General features: G+C 45.8%; 1 pseudogene; it reads right to left on the reverse strand.

Annotated features, from left to right (window-relative positions):
- Positions 1–618: 618 nt before the first annotated feature.
- Positions 619–1,311, reverse strand: LOC123811314 (annotated as a pseudogene).
- Between the last annotated feature and the right edge of the window lie 3,397 nt (positions 1,312–4,708).

The raw sequence follows: 4,708 nt of genomic DNA on the forward strand, positions 1-4,708 counted from the left end.
TCTCTGATGGCCAGTGATGCTGAGCATCCTTTCATATGTCTCTGGGCCATCTATATGTCTTCCTTGGAGAAGGGTCTGTTCAGGATCTTTGTCCATTTTTTAATTAGGCTGTTTGTCTTCCTGGAGTGGAGTCGTGTGAGTTCTTTATATATTTTGGAGATCAAACCCTTCTCCATGATATCATTGACAAATATATTTTCCCATATGGTTGGTTCCCTTTTCATTTTGCTGATGTTTTCTTTAGCCATGCATTTTTTTCTTATCAGCAGAAAAGTTTTATTCCTTATAAGGACAAACAAATTATACCACATCCAAGGCCTTACCTTATAGACACAAACTAAAGTAGCTGTTTAAAGCATAAGGTATTAACATATGAGACACACAATGCAGGAAATGCTTCACCATCTCACCAAACTGCTTACATTACACCAAACTGCTCCATTGACAGCTGAGCTCTGCTAGTGTTTGGTGTGGTTGGGCGGGGGGGGGGGGGGAGGGGGGAGGGGGGTACAGCTCCATAACCAATGGAGAACAGCTGTTTTCTACAAGTACTAAAGCATTTTAAGACTGCATTGGTAGGGATATATTTTCAAGATGAAGAAAAGAGGGGAAAAGAGCTTAGTCCCTTCCTACAGTCTTGCAGAGGGCCACGGTGCAGGAGCAGACTCCCCTTTGCTCACGCTCAGTGAACGCTCTGAAGACCTTGGCAGCATCCTGTAGCAGTGAGTTCTCTGCACTGGGCCATGGTTCACCAGAAAAGGCATTCGTCCATCAAGTTCATAGATGTGGCCATCCATGTTGTTAAACAGAATAAAATAGAAGTTCACTTTGTCATCTACCAGACACTGGCCTTCCTATGCCATGCCATCACAGGCTGCCTGAATGGCCTCATTCTTTTCGAAGCATTTTTCTCTGTCTTCAGGAGACAACTTCTGCATTTCAGAAAGAAACTGTTTCAGAACTGACCCATCCTCCAATTCGAGTTTGTCTTGATTATTGGCCTTATTGGCCACTGCATGTATAAGTCCAATGGTACTAGAGGCATTCCCAATGATCTGCTCCATGAAGTACACTTTAGGACTGACTTCTTGTCCCCTAAGCTCTTTGATCTGCTTTTTTTTGAAGTTCTCATGCCAGGCAGTAGTGGAAACAGCAGCAGCATCATGCAGGCTGGCACAGGCACCACACCCAAAGCCTCCTCCTCCAGCCCCGGCACGTCCACAGAGTGTCGGTCCACTGGCTGGGGACCCCCAGCCAGGCCAGCATTTCATTCAGCATCTCCAAGTCAATCTCCATGGGTTTGAGCAGCATTTTCATGAACCGCAGATGAAGTCTTGACCCAGGGAAGAGGGAAAACTGGGGCCATTTTAAACAGTAAAATCACCAACAAAAACACACACAAAAAATGTGGCACTAAGTAGATCACATAAGGGTGCTTGTTGTACATGAGAACTGAAACCAAAAGGCAGAACAAAGTTAAGAGAGTACATTTTAACTGTTCTCCCCACAAAAAAGAAATGGTGACTATGTGACATGATAGAGTTGTTAGCTGACATTATGGTGAAATACATAAGTGCCTCAAATTAACCTGCACAGCTTAAACTTACACAATGGTAATGTCAGTAAAGCTGGAAAACTCCAAAAGGCACAACATTGGCTTGTTGGACCTCAGCTGAGAACCTGTACCTCTGGTGACTCAAATTTTTCACCACTCTATGCATGTCAATGAATGTCCACAAAGGTTCTGCAAGTGTTGATTTTGGCATGATAGATAAGTTTTAGCAGCAGGCCAATTGACAGATGCAGAATCTGTGAATAATGAGAATCAGTGTTTTAAGAGTGAAGTGGCATGATGTCTAGAATACCCTTTCAATTATTTGGGGGTATGCAATGGGGAGGGTGAGGACAGGATCACTAAAGCAAATGTGGGGGAACACTGATAACTGTGACTGGAAGATGGCTGTTTGGTACCTGGGGGTTGTTAGTCCAAGAACTCCAAGAAACAGGCACCAGATAGGTTTAAAGGTTGTATTTTATTAGAGGAAATAGCTATGAGAAAGGAAATAGAGAAGGAGCCAGAAAGACTGAGAGAGAGTCATTCTAAATGCAAGTCTGACCCTAAATGAAGGAAGGTGGGGAGGGTGTGGTAAGTGCATCTGAGACTCCAGTGTGCCTTGGAGTCTAAGGACAGCGTGTTCAAATGCAGTGGTCGTCCAGTGAAAGTCGCCAGCCAGGCTTGTCTTATATCCCTGCCGTAGTCGTGGGGTCCAGCCCTGGGGAGGTGCAGCCTCAGCACCATCAGCACTCGGCAGCTGGGCCCCAGGCCCATTAGGTTCCCTGCAATAGGAGAGCTGCAAAGCATGCTCTCTTGGCCACCACATTAACAGGTCATTAAACTACTCTCTCTACTTTAGAGTGCATTTGAAATTTTTCTCAATGAATATTTTTTTTAATGAAGAGAGCAAAAAATTCTATAGAAAATCAAAGTGTAACCCAGTTACCTTATGCTGTGGTATTTGGAGGTGCAAGCCTTCTCATTTTAATACCACACATTCATATCCTAGTGCTGCATGGCTTCCAAATCGCTTCCACCCTCCCCATTTAACCCTTACACCTACTTCTAGAAATGGCAAGGTCAGATACTTGGGTATCATTATATCCATTGAACAGATGAGTAAATCTCTCTGAATACTCAAACTTCACTTTGGTTAAGACAGTTGCTCGGAGTCATCCCACTGAGGGGGAAATGGGGGAGAAGGGAGGTCCAGTGACCTTCCACAGCCCTTCCATGGCCCGCCTTCCAGGCATTAAGATGCAGGCCATGAGCTGGGTCCCCCTGTACCCACATAGAGCTGCTCACACTGCTGTGTCCAATCTCTGTTGCTATGAAGAATGCTCAATTTATAAGATGATGGATGCGCAGGAATCGAAGATCCGCCTGAAGAGAGGATTAAAGCTGTGACTGAGTCCAAGGTCAAGGTTTAGCCCAAGGTTAGAACAGGGTCATTCTGAGGTCAAGTTTAAGGGAATGGCTTGTGAATAGAGGTGACACGAGTTTAGCCCAGTGCTGGCTTCTGTGGAGAGGGGTCACCCCCTACCTGGCCTGGCTCACAGCCTTCTAATTCTGGACCTATGGACAGCAGGGGTGACACACCCAGAGCAGAGATGCACTGCATTTGTCCCTCAGGCTCATTTGCATCTGGCACACCTCGGGCTTACCCAGGACAATTCTCAGGAGCATTTCATAAGCCATCTGCCTGCATTTAAGCCCTTTGACAGCAAGAACAGCTTTGGGACAAGATCTGTCCCATCCCCTGCCCATTGCTACAGACTTAATTATAGAGCCAGTCACAGCAAGTGGCCACCTCCCGCCCCCACACAGGCAGAGGAGGGGGCAGGTTTGTACTCCATTAGGAGGTATCAGGGAGAGAAATCAAGGAGCCCTTCCCAATAATGCGATCAGCCTTAGCAGAAACTGTGACCATGGTGGTGACATTTTCTCAGACTGCCTCCATTCCCATCTGTGTTCTGTCCCGCATTTCAGCAATATTCTCCCCATCAACCCTGCAGCCTCTCCCTTCGAGTTCACCTTGAAAGGGAAGGTATGGTTGCTCTACCACCCTGAGAAAGGAGCCTGAAGGGGCAGAGCTCAAGCCTAGAGAGGACCATCTACTGGTGGGATTGATGACCCTGTGGCCCTCAAATGTGCAGGCAATTTCTGACCATGGGGTCTTCCTGGTGTTAGCTAGAAACAAGTCCCCACCAAACTGTGTCAGAAGAAATGCCCTCTTCTTCTTTAGCCATTTGGGCCCTAGCCAAGTCTTCTGAGCGGGCTCCCCTGAACTGAGAGAAGGCAGGTGCTTAGGTGGTGCTGACTCCAAGGGCAAGACAACACTTCAGGTTTCCAGCTCATGCCCACTACCTACATTGTCTGGGGCCGTCTCCCTCCCCCGACACCTGATCATCAGTCTGGGAGCCTATCTCAGAAGTCCAGCAAATCAAATCCATCCTGCCTCTCCCAGCCACATGGCCCTGGCCCTGAGGTGGCCTCATCTCTCCCCTGAAACAATAGGTCTAAACCAGGCATGGACAGATTAGGTGTGGTTGCAGGCCAAATCCAGCCCCTTCCCATGCTCCTGAGGCCATACAGCTAAGGACAGCTTTCATAGATGAATGTTTGCAGTCAGACGATAGGGACCACTAACCCCTGTTAAGCAAACTGCTGTATCCCTCCAAAAAAACTCCATTCTTCACATTAATAGACCTATATTATTAAATATATACAAAAATTCTATTATTATTATTATATTTTCAATCTCATCAATGACATTTGTTGAAATTTTTCTCTCTAGTTATATAAGTACCTATAAAATTCTCAATTTTTCCTCTTGGCCTACAAAGTCTAAAATATTTACTACTTAACCCTTTGCATGAAAAATTTGTCAACGGCTGGTCTGAATCTTTCCTTTGAACATTCAAGTCCCTTAGCCATAATAAGCACCCGTACTTCCCACCAATCCAACCGAACTTCTTGAGTTCAAGTCCTGGCCCTTCCCTGTACCATCTTGGGTAAGTTATTTATCCTTTTCGGGCCTCAGTTTCCTCATTTGTAACATGGGGAAAGTATCCAGGAAATTATTATGAGGATCGAATCGGTCAATACCTACAAAGCACTAAAACAATGCCTGGCACATAATAAGTCTATGTA

The sequence above is a fragment of the Phyllostomus hastatus genome, unplaced genomic scaffold (assembly GCF_019186645.2).
Source record: "Phyllostomus hastatus isolate PE091 unplaced genomic scaffold, TTU_PhHast_1.1 phas_scaffold_78, whole genome shotgun sequence".
Lineage (NCBI taxonomy): Eukaryota > Metazoa > Chordata > Mammalia > Chiroptera > Phyllostomidae > Phyllostomus > Phyllostomus hastatus.